The sequence below is a fragment of the Chelonia mydas genome, chromosome 4, assembly GCF_015237465.2.
Source record: "Chelonia mydas isolate rCheMyd1 chromosome 4, rCheMyd1.pri.v2, whole genome shotgun sequence".
NCBI classification, from domain to species: domain Eukaryota; kingdom Metazoa; phylum Chordata; order Testudines; family Cheloniidae; genus Chelonia; species Chelonia mydas.
This window is the reverse complement of record NC_057852.1, coordinates 86,391,459-86,412,135: the sequence shown is the minus strand read 5'-3', so window position 1 is coordinate 86,412,135 and position 20,677 is coordinate 86,391,459. Positions and strand designations below refer to the sequence as shown.

Genomic DNA, 20,677 nt, shown 5'->3' with positions numbered 1-20,677 from the left:
ACTTCTAGTAAATTTCCACTACAAAGCTTACATGAGACACGTCACTCTGCAAATACAGTTCATAGTTATACAATTTAGCATAAGTACAAAGCAGTCTAGAAGTATTATATTAGCTAACAGCACCAACAAACAGACCTGTCTCAGTTGCTTACTCCTCAGGGGCCCCCAACCCAAATATGCAGCCCAAACACAGAGAACAAACAAACACACAGTCAAACAAGCTTAACAGATGGACCAAATGCACCACTCATCAAGTTGCACTTCCTTCAAGCATGGTCTGCAGCTTTGCCCTCTGAAACTCTCCTGTTACCTGCTTCTGTTGGTGGCTCTTGAGTTCACCTTGCAAGTGATATTTTATGCCAAGTCTCCTTCAACATTTTTTGAGCTAAGCAATTATCATCTATAATTGCCATTTATAATATGTTAGGTTGTAAAAATTTTCATCTCAAGTTGGAAGGTGTGTAGTGCAGGTAATTGATCAATGGGGGCCGTGTTCCCTGATAAACTGGATTTGGAAGCAGATTAGAATACATCTCCTAAAGAAGGTTGGGAATGGGGCTGGAACACCTAATGACAGTTGCAGCAAGGAGACGACCTCCGCTTCAGTCCCTTAGCTGTCAGATGAGGGATGGTGGTGGTGTCTCAGTGACAGTGCTGGGCCTAGGTTAATGAGGTAGGGGGCTGATAGCAGTCATCCAGCAGGTGGCACAGATTACAGAGTAAAGATGACCAGATTATTGCTGGATAGATGTGTTAATGACCTAGTTAAACTACATTCCTGTTGTCACTGCTGGAAGACAAGACCAGGCTCTACTTTCCTTAAGGAGTGATAAAGATCTAACAGATACAGAACACCTACTTCCAGTGCATTCAGTTCTTCTGTTGAAAGTAAACATATCTTTTGGAAGTTTGAGGAAAGGTTCTCTAGTTTCAGTTTACCAGATCCCCAGGAGTGGAATGTTGATGTCTTATGGAAACATGAGGCATTACCATTCACTTTTGTCTTTTTAAATGTGACAATCTGGATGAGAGAAACTATTATTATGTAATTTGATACCCAGCAAAATCTATCTGTAGTTTAGTTCCAGGTTGCAATGTTAGTTCCCCCCCCCCCAAATGTGCTGAATGAGAATTGTTTTTACTGTACATAAATTGTGCTGTCAATAAGTACCTAATGTGGTGTACCTAAATTTGTGTAGTTATCTCATTTTGATGAAAGATTTATAGCACTGGAGATATTGTGGGATTACTATACAGTAGGTACTAAAGTGCATATATCTTTTGTAATGGCATTGTCTCAAATTAAGGTAAACAAAAAGGTACACAAAGTTAAACTAATTAGTATGTCTAATAGTTGTCCTCCCAAGAATGCTGTTCTGATTTGTTAAGGACCGTTTCTATCCAATTCTTCTAAGGCTTGAAAAAGTATTAAAAAATCAGCAAGAGTAGCAGTAATTAACATTAATAAAATATAAGCTTAGAAACTGAAAAAAAAATAGATGAATGGCCATAACTGTTATTTGTCTTCAGAATCTTCAATTCAGATGCAAAAGTCTGTTATGATGAAACACAAGGCTTTGCCCTGATCTAGTGGGACTCCACACATGCCTAGGAGTCTACCTGTGCAGGATCAACTTCAGGATTATAAGGAGTAGGTGGTTGTAAAGAAAGGATATAAAATAAACCTTAGTTAAGCAAAAATGCTCAACTGATTACCTGAACGATCTTTATTAGAATTATTTGGCTGTTGATTGCTTAACTAAAGGAAAGGACTCAAGAGTTATATTTGACTTTACAGAGGGTTTTTTAGCTGTCCTTAACAAGAACAATGATTAGTATAGGTTACAAAAATGCAAACATCATTGAATTATGATTTAGGCTAACATAAATTGGAAAAACTGGTGAACATTAAAAGCATCCAGGCTATTTAAAAAAATCACATAACACAACCATAACAGGTTTCAGAGGGTAGCCATGTTAGTCTTTATCAGCAAAGACAACGAGGAGTCCTTGTGGCACCTTGGAGACTAACAAATTTATTTGGGCATGAGCTCTCATGGGCTAGTACCCACTTCATCAGATACATGGCATGGAAAATACAGTAGAAGGTATAAATACACAGCACATGAAAGGATGGGAGTTGTCTTACCAAGTGGGAGGTCAGTGTAACGAGACAATTCAATTAACAGTAGTATACCAAGGGAGGAAAAATCACTTTTGTAGTGGTAATGAGAGTGGCCCATTTCAAACAGTTGAGAAGAAGGTGTGAGTAACAGTAGGGGGAAATTAGGTTTTGTAATGACCCAACCGCCCCCAGTCTTTATTCAGGCTTAATTTGATGGTGTCTAGTTTGCAAATTAATTCCAGTTCTGCAGTTTTATGTTGGAGTCTGTTTTTGAAGTCTTTTTGTTGAAGAATTGACACTTTTAGATCTGTTATTGAGTGACCAGGGAGACTGAAGTGTTTTCCTACTGGTTTTTGAATGTTATAATTCCTGATGTCAGATTTGTGTCCATTTATCTATGCAAAATAATAAATGGACACAAATCTGACAGAGCTTGAGCTCTGTGATAAGCATTAAAACACTTATATAAGCATGTACACTTCCTCATTAATTAGGTAACCAGTTTCAGGAAATAGTCAACTGACTGGTTTGGGTAGTCACCCCAGGGAAATGGGTTAAGAAGTTTGCTTAGCCATCAGCTTTATGCTCAGTTACTATTCACAGCAGGAGTTGATAGTGCAAACACAGGTGGAGCAGATGAGGGACAATCTATGTTCTTTTCCTGATGTGCTAGTAGGCAACCTAAATTTGCTGGGAAAGAAAGAGAAGGACACAAAAGTGCCTATCCAACATAGGTACTTGATTGCCGGAGGATTCCCAGGTGGCCAGTCTGCTCTCTAGCAGGTACCATCAGCTTTTGGGAAGCAATGTGCTGAAGAAGACAGGCCATTTTATTCCATTTCTGCTGGGTGGTACAGTTTGGTTCCTCTTTTTATAGAAGCTGGCTTGGACGAATCAAACAGTGACCCATACTTGTGATGAATACTTGAAATGACTAGTCAAAATTAGATGTTCCCTTTCACCATCCAATCAGAAAACAAGCCATTGCTTTTGAATTCTTGCAACTGTGTCTGGAAAAGTCTTTTTATGCAGAACATCTTGTGCCATACCAGTTTGTGTGAGAAAAGTTAGGCCACTGCTATTTGTACAACCATCTTGGGACATACACTGAACATCTGCTGGCTGAGCTTTAGTCAGCAACCTACTTCAGAAAGTTGCTTTCTGTAGACCCCTCTTCTGGTGCATCTGCTCACTGACTTTGCATGGCTGTCCTTGTCCAAGTTCCAGTTTCTCCATCAGCGCTCTGCTGACTGCAGAAATATCTAGTTTAAATTTGTTTCATGTGGAGTCTCTCAAAATTCTTTAATGCTCTTTAAACTTTAACAATCTGCTGTGCAGTAACACAAATTAATCTAAAGAACTGTTGTTCTGCAGCAGATGGGAATAGCTGTATAAATCTTTCATGACTTTTCTCCTTATTTTAACAATAATGGTAGGACCTCTGTATATATGGCTGAGTTGTGCCTGAGCATTATTGATCAGTTACATTTCTGATTATTTCACTCTGTGATCAAGTGCTTATAAGACATTATTTATTTTCAACCCTTTTTGTTACTTCCAGCATATGTATATTTTACTTACCGGTACTTGTGGTAATAAAAGCACGCTTGATTGCAAACATCCTTACAACTTGATTTCATCACTAATTTAAAAGAAATCATTATGAGTACAACCCCAGTCTTTCCTAACAGGATTACTACCACTGTCTTTCCCAAAGCTGTATCAAGTTTTAGTTGACTTCCATTTTTACATGTAACATTACCCTTTCATCAAATTAGTTTTTTTCAGTCTAGGTCCTTGTATTTATCCCTAACTTTGTATCTGGCAACATCTTATAGTATTTTAATACATAGTATTTATTTAAATTCATTCTAAGTAAATTAGAGAAAGTGGGGAAAGGGATGTTTATTTTAGCATACACTAATGGTGTAGTTAACAGGCTTCCTGGCTTGTCTGCGCTGAGTGGCATTATATACTCTTGTGAAAATCAGAGGAAACTCTGCTGTTGGGCTTTGAGTTTCCCCCCTCTCGGGCCTTTGTTTTGTCTTTTCAGAAAAGTCTGATTCCTGTGTAATTCTTCTCAATTCTTAGTTAGCAATAGCTCATAATTCTGGAGTGGTGCATCCATAGTGAAGGGAGTTCAGCTGTGAAATAGCGTCCGCACATATGTCACATATGTGTCACCCTCAAATAGTGATTTTGTTACTGATACTCTAGTGAAGGAGTTACAGCTTCAAACCTGAATAGAACTTCCACTGTGATCATCAAATTCAAACTTTCCTCCAGAGTACTGTAATGACTTAAGGAATTGCAGAAGAGAAAAGTGCCACTTCACCCATCGAGTTGTTCCCTCTTAAATGAATTTCTGCTGAGAGGACCATATTTTAAAAATCCTAAAGATGCTTTTGTGCCAGCATTTTTTTAGGGCCACAAAATATGCATACAAAAACATACTGTTTAAAATGTGTGCTGGTGTCAGCTTATGACTCAACAAAAATGCCTTCATATTTTGGCGTGTAAGACTTTTTCTAGTAATTAAAAAATTTGAATGACTTTGTCATGAAACACTGAACAAGTGTTACCAATATTCAGTTTAAGCAAAATGACAGCTTTTTTTAATGAGACAAGGTGGGTCAGGTAATATCTTTTATTTGACCAACGTTTGATGGTAAGAGAGTCATGCTTTTGAACCATACAGCTTTTTTAATGTCTATGCTCATTTAGTTTCTCTTCACTTCAAATGCTGTTTGCTTCACTGAACACTCATTCCATTCATCTTGTTGTTCTTGGTGAATGCAATGGAAAGACCTCAGTCTGGCAATGTCTTGCAAACATTTAATAGTTCCAAACTCTTGAATATTTTGATTTTTTTTTTAATAAAAAGGACATTAGAAGTGACCTGTCTGAATTTCTCAGAGTACAGGGACATCATATGAAAAACAGTGCAATATGATATCTTTGTCGCTCTCCAGTTTGTACCAGCCAATATCATGTATTTATATATTCTTAGGTAGTATGCCATAATTATTGGGGGGGGGGGGTTGGTCTATTCTTGAAAAACTGAAGTTGTAAAAGTTGAGAGAGAAATATTTTGAGGAACTGGTGAGCCATGCTGCCTTGCAATGCTTCAGGAACCTCAGGCCTCTGGCACCTGAGCGAGTAAACAGTGTTAGAGTCATGCTGGACATTTTACTGAGACTGGATACTCCATAGGAAATGGTTCGTTAAACATTTATAGTTTGCCATTCCTTTGTACAATTAATACAACCACACAGATTATATTGATTTGTCTCTAAGTAAAAGAGGGCACGAGCCTTGTAGATTTTAGGCCTGTTTTTTCAGCACACCAAAATTATTTTGATAATACTTCACATTTATATTGTGCCTCCCATCTAATGACTTCAAATATTAATTTAAATTTCTGACACCCCAGAGAAACCTGGCAGTGTGAGCCTGATATTGCAGAGGATAAAACTGAGGCGCAGAGGAACTAAATATCTTCATCATAGTCACACAGTAAGTCTGTGGCATAAATTGAGAGTATAAACCAATATCCTGACTCCTAGACTTGTGCCCTAAGGAAAATAACCCTCCTATTCAAATTAACATTGACTTGACTTTTCTTTCTGTCTTTCTCTGCTGGCTGCAGAAAATATCAGGACAAATAATGTTGAACAGTTTTTCTGGAAAAGCTTTATTTTTTTTAAAGAAGAAAGTCACACTGTGCAAGAAGCTGCAAGCTCTCTTGTGAGATTAGAACTTATTTTTTATCGTAAAAATCCATGAAATTGTTGGTTGTTGGGAAATTCTTTGTTCCTTTTTCTATTCAGCTTTCATGGGGTGATAGCAATGGAAAGCAGCTGTTGTGGTTTAATGTAAAGTAGCTGTAATGTGGTGGGAAGTATTTTATCACATGGACTACTTGAACTACATTATTTTTTTCTGTAACAGTAATTATAGACTAAAGGAGTTTTTCTTAAGGAAAGTTTAAGAAAGGGCGACAGTTTACAATGAAGTTTACAAATAACAGTTAATCACATAGCATTGTTCAGTGGAATATTTAGATTACCTTCACAGAGAGTGTTTGAGAGAGATTTTCAAACTGGAACATAATTTAGGGAAATAGTTAATTTTTTACACTTTTAAAGACACTTTGGGCTCCCAGTTCAAAAAACAATAGAAGATAATTATGTCAAGGAGTATGGAAAAGAATGTTATATCTACTTTCTGTTCTGTTGCCCCCCTCCCCCCTGGAAATAAATGAACATATGTTTCATGTAGTCCAGGTAGCACATTGTAATTAAGGCTGGCTCTTTGTCATGGCAAAAAATACAACAGTTTACTTTAAACACTTGTGCCACACAATATTTTAATTTGTCATGAAAATTCTGAGAAGTCAATATCCTTTATTTTAAGTAACGATTATATAAAACCATTCAACATTTTTAGATGGCTTTAAACTATTAAACCATAATCCATTACAATGGATTTATCTAAGTTTGAAAATGTTATTCATGGAGGAGAAGTCCTCATTAAGGATTAAGATGATAAAGACTAAGTTCATTAAAATAAATCCTAAAAGTCACAGAGGTAAGGGTTACAATAAACACACAGTCTTAGCTAATACTTACTAATATTTGAAGATAGTATGTTCAATTTGTGTAGAAGAAACTTGCAGCATGTCGTAATGATTTGTAGATGTGAGATGATTTCTGAGGATTTAGGAGTGCTTCCCTATTCAGGAATGCACTTTAGTAAGTGTTAAAAGTTATAGTCAATGAGATTTCAGTTAAGTATGTGCTTAAGTCCTGTTGGCACATGTTTAAAGGTTTTCCTAAATTAGGAGCCAAAGTATATGTGGTTTTTAAAAGACTAGTAAGTATCAGGTTTTTCCTTAGACTATTCATTTCAACATCCTTCTGTGCCTCTAGCCTTCCTTTCTGGATATTCTTAGTATTGTGATTCTCTCACTTTCTTCTTTCCTTTTTCAGAAGGAAAGAGGTATATCACATAGGATGTGCTCTCTGATGTTGCATTGGTTGGGATTAGCAGTTGAATTATGACCACACTATCAAACTGAAGAACGAGTACTCATATTGACATTTTAGTCTCACTTGTATGTGTTCGTTCTAGAACTCTCTTTCTTCACAGTTGTGCTAGCAAGGAACATTTCATTTTTATTACACATTTATTCTTATTTTGTATGAATTTTCCTTCTGAAATGTAAACCATTAAATATAAAAAAGTGCAACACAGCCAAGTTAACATCAGCATTTATTTACTTTGAATTTGTCTTGGGCATTCTAAAGATTGCAATAACAGGGTTTTTCACATTTATTATTTTTATTGGTAGTTTTGACAACTTGTTCTAATCTTAGTATTCCTTGACTGAAATAGTTTTGCTGGAGTTCCCTAATTTTAAGGGATTATTTCCCTTTATTTATTTATTTGTGTTCCCTTTTAATCAAACTCCTTCATAATACTTCTTCTGGATTACCCTGATGTATTTTGCAGTGAGAGTAAGTTGAACCTCTTTAGCTTTTCTATATAAAAACTGTATTTGGAAACTTCCTAGCTGTCCTATATAATACTTACCCAGAGCAATATACTTTCAGTGTAAGGGTGACCTAAACAGAATATTCTTTGAGATTTAACTAGTGATTTTATTGTAGTAACCCTTTAATTTATAATTCAATCATCTGATATCCCCTTCCCCATTCTTTTAGCTGCTTCCAAGTTCTTGGCCAGTAATTGAAAAAAAAATCCTACAATGACGTTTAAATTTCGTTTGTAGGCTGCAGTTCAGCAAACACTTATACTGTTAAACTATATTTGATTAATTTTATTCAATACATTGAGACCAGTCATGTGTGAAGTTAAGAATGAGTCTAAGGCCTGGTCTACACTACTCAGTTAGGTCAATGTAAACTGCCTTACATAAACTTAATAACAAATGTGTCTACACTACCCTTCTGCCACTACCTTGCCGCTACCCTACCTTGCCACTACACTAACCTTCCACCAGCATAACTTGCCCTCTACGTTGACTTAATTACTCACCTCCACGAGAGGCATAGCTCTTAATTCAATGTAGTTAGGTCAACATAGTGGCAGTGTAGATACTGCATTGCTTAAGTCAATCTAACTGGCATCCAGGAGGTGTCCCACAATGCTCTCCTGTGACTGCTCTGGTAAAAGTTTTCAATTCTGCTGTACAGCATCCAGGTAAAGAGGAAACAGCCCCTCCCCGTTAAAGGACCAAGAACTTTTGAATTTAAGTTTCGGTGTGGATAGCTCGCCTGCCCAGCTGATCATGACGGTTCCATGCTCCAAACACTCTCTAGCCTGGTGTGACGCTCTGTACCTCTGGGGAACACCCAGCATCTCCACGTTTATCCTTGTAAAATGATTGTGTGGTATCCAATGCAAAGTTTGTCATGTTGGGTGTCTTCGGAAAGCTCATGATGCACTGAGCATTGTTGTTACAGTAATGTTAATGATGTTATAGATTATAATTTCATGTATATAGTTATGAGGCTGAACATGTGTCTTCATGGCTTAAAATAAGCCCAGGCAAAAACTCTCCAAGAGCAGAGAGGCCATTCACACCTCATCAGGGCATGTGTGGGACAAATCGAGCCCAGCCTCACAGGAACAAAGGACGCTGGCCTAGGCAGCAAGAAAAGGATCTGTTGGACTCTCGAGTGAGTAACCCCGCTTCCTTTGGCCAGTTTGGGACTGTGATGAGGTAATGCTCACCTGACTCTGAAAGGGGGGGCAAAGTCAAGAGGGAAGAAAGAACATGATAAAAGGGAGAGACATTTGCCATGCTCTCTCTCTTCCACATCCATCTACAGACATCACCACCAAGCAACTGAAGTGATGATCAAAGGGGAGAGCCTGGCTGAAGGGCAACCGGCCAGCCTGTGATGAGAAGCATCTAAGTTTGTGAGGGAACTGGAAATATTAAGATGAGTTTAGAATGCGTTTTGCTTTTCTTTCATTTGACCAAATCTGACTTGTTATGCTTTGACTTATAATCACTTAAAATCTATCTTTAAAGTTAAAAAAATCTGTTTATTTATTCTACCCAAAGCAGTGCGTTTGGTTTGAAGCATGTCAGAGACTTCCCTTGGGAGAACAAGCCTGGTATATATAAATTTCTTTGTTAAATTGATGAACTCACATAATCTTGCAGCGTCCAGTGGACATAACTGGATACTGCAAGACGGAGGTTCCTAGGGTTGTGTCTGGGACTGGAAGTATTGGCTGATGTAATTCAGTTGCACAATCCAAGGAACAGCTTACATACCAGAGGCTGTGCGTGAACAGCCCAGAAGTGCGGGTTCTCACAGCAGAGCAGGGTAAGGCTGGCTGCCAGAGTCAAGGACTGGAGTGACCTAGCAGATCTCCAGTCCAGATAACACCAGAGGGGAATGTCACAGCTAGAGTACACAGGAAATGATGGATCTTCTTGGTTTGTGGGGAGAAGAGGCTGTGCAGGCACAGCTGTGATCCAGTCATAGAAACTTAGACATCTATGAGCAGATATTGCGGGACCTGGGCGAGAAGGGCTGCACCAGGGACACACAGCAGTGCCGCATGAAAATCAACGAACTGTGGTGAGCATACCAGAAGGCAAGGGAGGCAAACAGTTGCTTTTGTGCAGCACTGCAGACATGTCACTTCTACAAGGAGCTGCATGCGATTCTCAGTGACAACCCTACCACGACACCCAAGGGCAGAGTGGATACTTCTGAGGAGTCAGAGACCTGGGCCAGCACAGGCAACACGAAGGAGGGGATCTTGGATGAGGAAGAGGAGGAGGAGAATGGGAGACGGGCAAGCAGGGGATCCATTCTCCCAGAGATCCAGAAGCTGTTTGTAGTCCAGCCAGTCGCAGAACAGCATCATGGCCGACTGTGGTGCCAGGGAAGGAACCCCTGGTGAGTATGGAATTTCAAGGAATATTTTGGGGTCACATGTTCTTATATTCTATTTTTTATTAAAATTAACAAGGTGAGGTAGAATGGCTATCTGCTTCCCAGTGGCCTCACCAGCTAGGTAGAGGGTCCCCCACAAAAAATACTGGTTATGTGCACAGGGATGGCCCAGGAATCCTCCCTAGAGATCTCCAGGAAACTTTCATGGAGGTACTCTGCAATTCATTGCAGAAGGTTTCTGGGGAGGGCTGCCTTATTTCTTCCACTGTTGTAGGACACTTTCCCACCACACCAGTATTAATTAGGCTGGCATCATTGCAGTACACAGCATAGCAGCATAAAGACCTGGTCTGTACCCAGACGGTAGCAGCATCTGTTCCCTTGCTGCCTCTCTTACCCTCAGGAGAGTGATATCAGCTAGGGTCACCTAAGGGAGACAATGATAGTTTTCATTTCAACTACTGATACCACAAATGATGGTGTCTGTGCAAACAATAGTGCCTGTGTCCCCCGTCCCCCCCTTGTGATTTTTGCACCCCTATATCCAGAGTTTCCAAAGCGTGGCTGTAGTTTGGGTTGCAGGGTCAATATTGACCTTTAGAAACTGAGAGTTTGGGGCCATAGCTAGCAGCAGGTGTGGACTGGAGAGAAGAGAAATTTTGTGGTTCCCACTCGCCACTGCAATCACCTCCCTGGCACAACCTCTGTGAAGGATTGCAGTTTGGGAGGGTGAATGCTGGTCCCTGATCTCCAGACAATGTCCATGTTTTAAAGAAGAAGTGGCTCACCTCTGGTCCCACCGCACGTCCCCTGCTCAGCTCTGGTCCCACTGCATGTTGCCCACCCAATGCTGATGATGATCCGGTGCCCATGCCTCAGTGCCATACTCACCATGGCTGGGACAGCAAATTGGTACAGTGAATACCTGGTGTAAATGAAAATGTTTGGCCTTAAACTTGCATTAAATAAGGGGAGAGATTTTTATATAGCAACTCTGCACTAGACACTGGGTCTGTACCGACAGTGGTTGCTTTGTTCTTTCCCTAGCTTACAGCTGAAAGTGCGGCCTTCAGCTTTTCCTCCACACCAGTGGAGAGGCTCTTCCAGATAAGACAAAGGGGAAAGAGAACGTGTGATGACATGTTTAACAAGATTATTAATGCCTCTGGGACAGCGGACACCAAGCAGAGAACGTGGAGGATTTCTCTCTGTGAAAAACTGGACATGGACATAGTGAGCAGGAGAGTGAGTGTGGCGCTCAGCAGGAGATGCTGGGGATTGTGAAGGAACAGACAGACATGTTGAGGCATCTGGTTGACCTTCAGGAGAAGCACCTTCAGGCTAGACTCCCTCTGCAGCCCCTGCACAATGGCATTCCAACTTCATGGTATTCTCTCTCCCTCTCCCCAAAACGTTCCAGGAGGCGAGGGGGGGGGACAGCAATATCCCTTCCACTCACCCCCGTGGGAAGGTCCTAAGAATAAAAACTGCACATACAATGATGTGTGACAGGTAAGGCCACTGTGCTTTTAAAGATAAGCTGACTGTGGTTTTCCCCTCCAATTTTATTCCACCGTGTATCCAAGGTTAAATTCTATTTGTGATCTTTAAGTTTCAGTATGTTTCTTCAATGAAAGTCCATGTCTTGAGAATGAATTAATCTTTATTCATTTAAAAATGGGGGAAGCAGAAAGGAGAGAGACGGGTAAACTGAGTAAATGGAGGGGATGTGCTGGAGACAAAAACCTGGCAGTAACAGCAAGGTTCACTCTGAGAAGGCAAAATACAGAGAAGCAGTGCACATTACTGTAGGTCATTACTGAAATGGGTTTTCAAAGCCTCCCTGAGATGCAGTGCTCCACATTGAGCTCTTCTTATAGTCCTCGTATCTGGTTGCTCAAAATTAGCAGACAGCCTATGCACGTCCACACTCCACCCCTGTGGAAACTTCTCTCCCTTTTGCCTCATAGATATTAGAAGCGTACAGCAGGCAGCTATAACAAGGGGGATATTGCTTTCACTGAGGTCTAACCTAGTAAGCACACTGCACCAGTGACCCTTTAAATGGTCAAATGCACATTCCACCACCATTCTGCACTTTTTGAACCAATCCTTGCTCCTGTCCAGGTGTCCGGCTTCATGAGCCATGGAAATAAGGGATAGGCTGAGTCTCCCAGGATCATTATTGGCATTTCAATGTCACCAATGGTGATTGTTCATTCTGGAAAGAAAGTCCCTGTTTGCAGCTCTGTGCACAGACCGGAGTTCCTAAAGATGTGCGCGTCATGCACCTCTCCCAACCATCCCACACTGATGTCAGTGAAACGGCCCCTGTGATCCACCAGCGCTTTCAACACCATTAAGAAGTACCCCTTTCTGTTGATGTACTTTTTGGCAAGGTGGTCTGGTGCCAGGATGGGAATATATGTGCCATCTATTGCCCCACCGCAGCTAGAGAACCCCACTGCAGCAAAACCATTCAGTATCTCCTGCACATTGCCCAAAGTCACAAACCTTCTTAGCAAAGGGCAATTAATGGTCCTGCATAATTGGGTCACAATGACCCCCACAGTGAATTTACCAATTCCAAATTGATTCCCCACTGACTAGTAGCAGTCTGGAATTGCAAGATTCCACACAGCAATCGCCACTCGCCTCTCCACTGTCAGAGTAGGTCTCATTTTATCGTTGCTGCACTGCAGGGCTGGGGAGTGCTCCACGCACAGTTCGTGGAAAGTGGCCTTGTGGATACGGAAGTTCTGCAGCCACTGCTCGTCATCCCATACCTGCATAACAATACGATCCCACCAGTCGGTGCTTGTTTCTTGGGACCAGAAACAGTGCTTCACTGTGTTCAGCTGCTGCATGACTGCCAGCAGCAACCGGGAATTGTTTTGTTCTATGGCTTCCAGCAGGGATGCTTGAAGGACATTGCAATGTTCTGCATGGTGGCTCTTCTCATGGATCTGGAAAACAATCATGCATATCTGAGTGGGGTCCGTGCTTTTCAGGATATGGAATACGCATGGCTAGTGCAGTGCTCTCTGCATTGATGCAAGTGAAGACATGCTCATCCAATACAAGTTGTGTGATGTGGACACGCACTACTGACTTAATTACTGTGGCTGCTGGATGTCAACTTAACTGAAGTTGACTTAAATTTGTAGTATAGATATGCCCTAAGTGCTTGCAATATTTAGGCCGTATTCCGTAAGCAGCAGCATTTGTGTATGTTAGTACCCTGTCTACATTGTGAAAACTTATTTTAATATCAGTGGGAATTTATCGGTGATCTCTTTGAAATTTAATGTTTTACACCTGACATAATCTGGATTCAGGCCAGGATATGGAACTGAAAATGACTTAGTGACGCTGATGGATAATATCCTCCTATTAATGGATAGAGAATTAATAATCATTATCTTTCTCCTGGTCTTCTCTGTGCATTTGAGACAGTTGATCATGAGATGCGACTGTCTCACCTGAGAAAGTGGTGGGTGTGCAAGGTAATGTGCTAAAATGGTTTGATTTGAGTCCTTCCTAAAGGGATGCTGGTGGGCATCTTGAAGAGTTCACAGCTGTGGGAAAGTTTGCTTTGGTTGAAGTGGGGTGCAAGGGTTGGTAAAAATCCTCACCAATTTGCATAGGTGACCACAGACCCAAACCCTTGGATCTTAGAACAATGAAAAAGCATTCAGTTTTCTTACAAGAAGACTTCTAATAGAAGTAAAGGAATCACCTCTGTAAAATCAGGACGGTAGATACCTTACAGGGTAATTAGATTCAAAACATAGAGAATCCCTCTAGGCAAAACCTTAAGTTACAAAAAAGACACACAGACAGGGATAGTCATTCTATTCAGCAAAGTTCTTTTCTCAGCCATTTAAAAAAATCATAATCTAACACATACCTAGCTAGATTACTTACTAAAAGTTCTAAGACTCCATTCCTGTACTGTCCCCGGCAAAAGCAGGATACAGACAGACACAGACCCTTTGTTTTTCTCCCTCCTCCCAGCTTTTGAAAGTATCTTGTCTCCTCATTGGTCATTTTGGTCAGGTGCCAGCGAGGTTACCGTTAGCTTCTTAACCCTTTACAGGGGAGAGGATTTTTCCTCTGGCCAGGAGGGATTTTAAAGGGGTTTACCCTTCCCTTTATATTTATGACAGAGGTACACACCCATAACTGGTTAATTCAGTCTGTAGTTTTGAATCTGTATAGAAAGATGTTTTGATCACTAAAAGTGTAATTTTTCTGACAAATCTATAACATTAAAGGAACAATAAATGCAAAAAAAAAAAAAACAACAAAAAGTCCAACCTCTAGAATTCACACTGAGTTCTTTCCTTTCTCACACTAGACTCCATAAAGTTGACTTAGATCTTTTCATGCAAATCTATTTTACTGGGGAAGTGCTTAGGTACCGTGGTGATATTAATCCCCGAAATAGATATCAAGAATTCTGCAAATGTAAAATGTTGTCTAAATCAGACTTATTTTCTTCATAGTGTGCTTCTTCGACAATGAAAGTTAGAAGAAATACTATTACTCTTTTTATAAACTGGTCTCAAGGTGGCAACTATTGTAACTAGGAATTCAGTTAATCAGATTTGTCTTTCTTGCTAATAGACAAGCATATAGGCTAAAATAGAAAGAAAGAAAGAAAGAAAGAAAGAAAGAACATCAGTACTCACTAACGTCCTAGCTCCTGTCTTTTCAAACTTAAAAGAACACTTTACATTTAGTATCTGAAAATTCTGCTTCTTCATGAAGATGAAATTCACTACTTGAATTCAAAGAAGCAGATCCTCACCTGTTGAATATTGTGACAACTCCATTGACTTCAAGACATTGGGCTAATGACAATTGATACTAGCTGAGAATCTATACCCAGATCTTCAATTGTGATTGCAAGTCAACTGATACTTCTAACCAAAACCATGTTCAAGATAAGGAATTTCTAGAAAGGGAATGAAGAGTTCTTACTGACTGGTTTGCAAGTTTATGAGTAATTTTATATATGTATTCACTCATGTCTAAAGTACTAAGACCTAATTCTTTACTTTGAAGCAGTTCTTGAGGGGGAGAGAAGCATTTGCAGTACCGATACAGCTGCTCTCAACACATAAAATTAACTTATACATATAACAGATTGTATTCTGCTAATATTGGTTATAGAGGTTGACACAAAGGCTGTTACTTTCTGCTGCATGATGGCAGTTGCTGTTTGGAGGAACAGAAGTGTAATCCTCGAAGTCTCATATTAGACTTTGATTTTTTTGGTGCCAAGCTAGTTACAATACCTATGAAGTCAGCAAACATATTTTAGTACTGGGGTTGATGTGGCAAACAATTTCAATCCTGGATCACAGACAATTCTGTGATAGGGAACAAAAAGTCAGTTCAGATAATACCAGTGACAGACTGTATTTTTTTGCGAAGAATAACCTTGTACAGAAATATATATGGTTCTTGTCTGTAAAGTTCCAAAATTCTCTCCTTTAGCAGTAATAGACTTTAAAAAGTGTGTGTTCAGAAAGAAGAGAGAGCGATGAAGAAAAGTACTCCTTTAAGAGTAATTTCAGGCTTATTTGCCTTTTGAGTTGTGCAGACTTGTAAAAATGAGAGGAAGCTGCTTTAGGCAGTAGCAGGGGCTTGCCCAGCTCTGGCATTCCAGCCATGGAGCGGGGTCAGGGGTTTGCTTCGCTCTGCTCACTTGGCCCTCCTGCAGTGGAGTGGGGTTGGGGCATGGGGGCTTCTAAGCCCCTGACCGCTGGAGCTGGAAAAGCCCTCATACCCCAACCCCTCGTCCTGCTCCCTGGCAGGAGCTCTGGGTGGAGTGGAGCAAGCCCCAAGCACCAGGCAGGGGAGCAACACGGGAGGGGCAGGGGTCTAGGGGTGCACATTTTTTGGGACCCTCCATTTTTCTGGGGGCCTCTGGCCAGAGCGTCTATTTTCCCCCTCCCCCCTGCAAGGCCACTTGGAAGGGGGGCCCAGATTGCTCATGTCAAGGTTCCTTCCCCACTCTGAACTCTAGGGTACAGATGTGGGGACCTGCATGAAAGACCCTCTAAGCTTATTCTTACCAGCTTAGTTTAAAAGCTGCCACCACCAAAGTGTTACACAAAGAATAACAGGGGAAGTGCCCACTTGGAAACTTTCCCCCCCCAAAATATCCCCCCAAGCCCTACACCCCCTTTCCTGGGGAAGGCTTGATAAAAATCCTCACCAATTTGCATAGGTGAACACAGACCCAAACCCTTGGATCTTAAGAACAATGAAAAAGCAATCAGGTTATTAAAAGAAGACTTTTAATTAAAGAAAAAGTAAAAGAATCACCTCTGTAAAATCAGGATGGTAAATACCTTACAGGGTAATCAGATTCAAAACACAGAGAATCCCTCTAGGCTAAACCTTAAGTTACAAAAAAAAGACCCAAAAACAGGAATATACATTCCATTCAGCACAACTTATTTTGTCAGCCATTTAAACAAAACAGAATCTAACACATATCTAACTAGATTGCTTACTAACACTTTACAGGAGTTCTGACCTGCATTCCTGCTCTGGTCCTGGCAAAAGCATCATACAGACAAAGAGAACCTTTGTTTCTCCCCCTCACCAGCTTCGAAAGTATCTTGTCTCCTCATTGGTCATTTTGGTCAGGTGCCAGCGAGGTTATCTTAGCTTCTTACAGGTGAAAGGGTTTTTCCTCTGGCCAGGAGGGATTTAAAGGTGTTTACCCTTCCCTTTATATTTATGACAGCTCCTACCCCTCCGCTCCTTGTCATTGCCCCACCCCCACCCCAAGTGTCCCCTCTTGCCTACGCCACTGCTGTACCAGCGGGTCTCCAGTATACATCGTTTCGGTATCTGTGGTCCTTTTCAAAAACACAACCCTGACATATACTGGGGACCTACTGTACTATTTCTATTGTAGATAATGGTAGTATTGTTACTGTTACCAGATAAACAAGCAAAGGCAGAAAAGCTGAGGCAATATGCATTACTGTAAGTATAGTTAAATAAAAAAAATTTATTCATCCCACTTTGTCCATTTTGCCTCATAATTGATTTATTAATATAATACAAAAAGAACGAGGAGTACTTGTGGCACCTTAGAGACTAACAAATTTATTTGGGCATAAGCTTTCGTGGACTAAAACCCACTGCACTGGATGCATGCAGTGGAAAATACAGTAGGAAGATATATATACACAGAGAACATGAAAAAATGGGTGTTGCCATACCAACTATAACGAGACTAATCAATTAAGGTGGGCTATTATCAGCAGGAGAAAAAAAAATCCTTTTGTAGTGCTAATCAGGATGGCCCATTTCCAACAGTTGACAAGAAGGTGTGAGTAACAGTAGGGGAAAAATTAGCATGGGGAAATAGTTTTTACTTCGCATAATGACCCATCCACTCCCAGTCTTTATTCAAGCCTAATTTAATGGTGTCCAGTTTGCAAATTAATTCCAATTCAGCAGTTTCTCGTTGGGGGTCTGTTTTTAAAGTTTTTTTGTTTCTTCACTTCAGCAGGTGGGTATTGTAGTTTTAAGAATGCTTGATAGAGATCTTGTAGGTGTCTCTGTCTGAGGGTTTGGAGCAAATGCAGTTGTATCTCAGAGCTTGGCTGTAGATAATGGATTGTGTGATGTGGTCTGGATGAAAGCTGGAGGCATGTACGTAAGTATAGCGGTCAGTAGGTTTTTGGTATAGGGAGGTGTCTATGTGACCATCGCTTATTAGTACTGGAGTGTCCAGGAAGTGGATCTCTTCAGTTTCACTTAATATTTACTCTTGTTGGCCATGTTTGTGGAGGCAGTATTTGTTTTTGCAACCATACTGCTGAAATACATTTATACAGTGCAGTCAGATACTCTCTAAACTGTCATTCATTTTAAACATAAAAAAGGTGAAAATGATAAGTTATAGTTTGAATTACATATACTGTGGGTGACGAAAAACCTATTGGACCATTTTGGCATCCTTAGCCAATGAGCCGTTGTTCTTTACAGTATATTTACTACTTCAATAATTGTCTACATGAATCATAATTCTTGGTAGATGTGACCAATCTCAGTGTGTAAACTAGAATCTATAGCTAGCTGTGTCTTTTGGATCCATGCTGACAGCCCCTGACATGAACTATATAAAAGAAGGGTGCAGTTCCAACCACTTCTCAATTCTTTGAGTGACAATGTAGCAGGCTTGATTCCTCCAGTGGTATCGCATCTTTAGTTGGGTTTCCTTCCCACCTTGTTAGGAAATTTGGTACATAATTTTTAACTAATTAGTGACTCTAAAGCCCTTTTTCTTGTTCCTCACAGTGCTACAGAAGTTGCTTGAAGCTAACACTGTTGGATTGTAACTTCCTTTTCCTCCCCTCTTAGGGGGTTACCTGAGGTGAGAGTTATCAGTGATATGGGAATAGGCAACATCTGTATGTTGACATTGCCAGGCAACAGTTATGGAGGTGAATTATAACCCCGATAAACAAGTATCCTAGAACCTTGTTAGGACCTTTTGGTTGATATCCGAATCAGTTCTTCCAAGCCGGAAGAGAGTGAATATTACCTATTAGATCCCTCCAGTGGAATGTGAAGTGTGTGGTGGGGGATACTTATTCTCAGATTGTCCCTGGTTCATTGATGTGGTGGTTGTGGTGATAAATGAAGTTTTTGCCACCCATAAAGACTAGGACAGACTTGTTTAGACTTGGTGGACAGAGAGTTATACTTCAGTGGAGACTACTGAACTACTTTGGAGGATTGAGGCCAGAGTGCTAAGTAACTTGCAGGATTGAGCCCTAATCTCATTAAAAGCCAGTTTCACAGGTGTTCCATTTGTGGAGAAATTCATGTCTGAAATATAGAACTATTTTCCTCCTGATGTGTATCAGATAACCTTGATCAGATGCTGATTTGTGTGATTTTTTTGTTTGTTTAGAAAAGGATGCTTTATTGTTAGAGAAATATATATTAATCTATATCTTTAACATTGTAACACTGTTATGATTGTAGCACTGACAGAAATGTTGAACTTGTTTCCTTTTTTGGGTACAGAAGTTGGCATTCATGCTGTTCCTTCATCTACGAAGTCTTGCACACCCTTAATGCTCCCTCCCCATTTATATTCATTACCCAATACAACACACTATTGAATTCCACATTCTCAGTGGCTTTAACCTCAGACCACTGTACTATAGCCATTAACCCTTTTATAGAAGACTCAGGTTTTGGCACCACCAAAGTGTTTTTTTTTTAAAGGGTTGCCCTTCCTCACATGTGTATTGTGACTTTTAATAATTCATCGAAAATAATCTCACTGAGTTATGGCTATACAGCTAGCAAGTGCACAACAGAATTCTGTAAATCAATAAATTGATTTAAATAAGGCCAAAGTCTTATACGTGAATAGCATATTCCACTGAGGTCCTCCCATCACTCTTTTATAAAGAGAGAGATCAACTCTTTATATCTCTCGATCAGTGAAACAAGATACAGGCACTTCAGTGGGTCAAAACAACAGATGCCCTCTCTTATTCCAAACAAGAAGGGGTGGAAGAAAAAGACTGTATCCACAGCTTGCTGAAGCTGAACCCAAGGAAGACAAAGGTGATGCTGGTGGGCAGAGGAAGATACTTTGAAGAGCCTGCAGCCATGTTGAATTCTCCAGTGGCTGAAGATACCCACCCACCACTGATCAGTTCAGTCCATACTGTAGGAGTGCTCTTGGATTCCTAGCTGACACTGAGCTTTTGCACAGCAGCATCCATGAGTAACACTTTCTACCATCTCCGCTTGGCTAGAAGACTCTGTCCCATCCTTGTGGATGAAGACCTGGATTCATTTATTCATGCCTTTGTCGCTTCTCAGCTTGATTACAGCAATTCAGTATACCTGGACATGAAGATTTCAGCATTTAGGGAACTCTAACTAGTACAGAATGCTGGAATGTGTCTTCTCGGCAGAACAGGCCACTGCAGACACATCCAATCTGTCCTCTGCTCTCTACAGAGGCTTCCCATAGAATTTCATATCAAGTACTTAAGTACTTGGTACTTATCTTCAAAGTGGCCTAGGCCCATGATATCCAAAAGATTGTTTAAAGCTCAAAGGACAAAGACTGCTCAAGCTCAATGGACAAAGACTGCTGCCCACAATTATGCTATACTGACACAATTGAACTTTCTACAATAAGGGGAAAGCTAGCCTGTGCCAGGAGACAGAACTACTGTGGGAGGCAGGGGTGCGTGCGGGCAGTTGAGACTGTGGAATTAACTGTCCCCAGGAACTAAAAGACCATCACAAACCTTACCTTTCTGCTCCAAGTCAAGGCACATTTCTTTGGTCTTGATTTCTCTAACACACACATAGCAATTGATTTCTTTGTGAGGATCGATGGGTCTCCAGGCAACCCTCCTATTCCAGCTGCCATCTGTCAGCTTGCTACTACCTGGTGGGCTGAGGACTAATGGAACCATAGCCCCACCAGAGGCACTGTCCACAAGAATCCTGCCTGGAGGAACACCCAGCCCCACTGATTACTCCGGCTGTGCTATTTAAGCTGTAAAGAGGCATAGGAAGTTGTCCATGCAGCTGA

General features: G+C 40.7%; 1 protein-coding gene across 3 annotated transcripts in view; it reads left to right on the top strand.

Moving 5' to 3' along the window:
• The window catches only part of TUSC3 (tumor suppressor candidate 3), a 286,073-nt gene that overhangs the window by 77,009 nt on the left and 188,387 nt on the right, over nt 1–20,677 (top strand). The gene's annotated exons all lie outside the window — the stretch shown is intronic.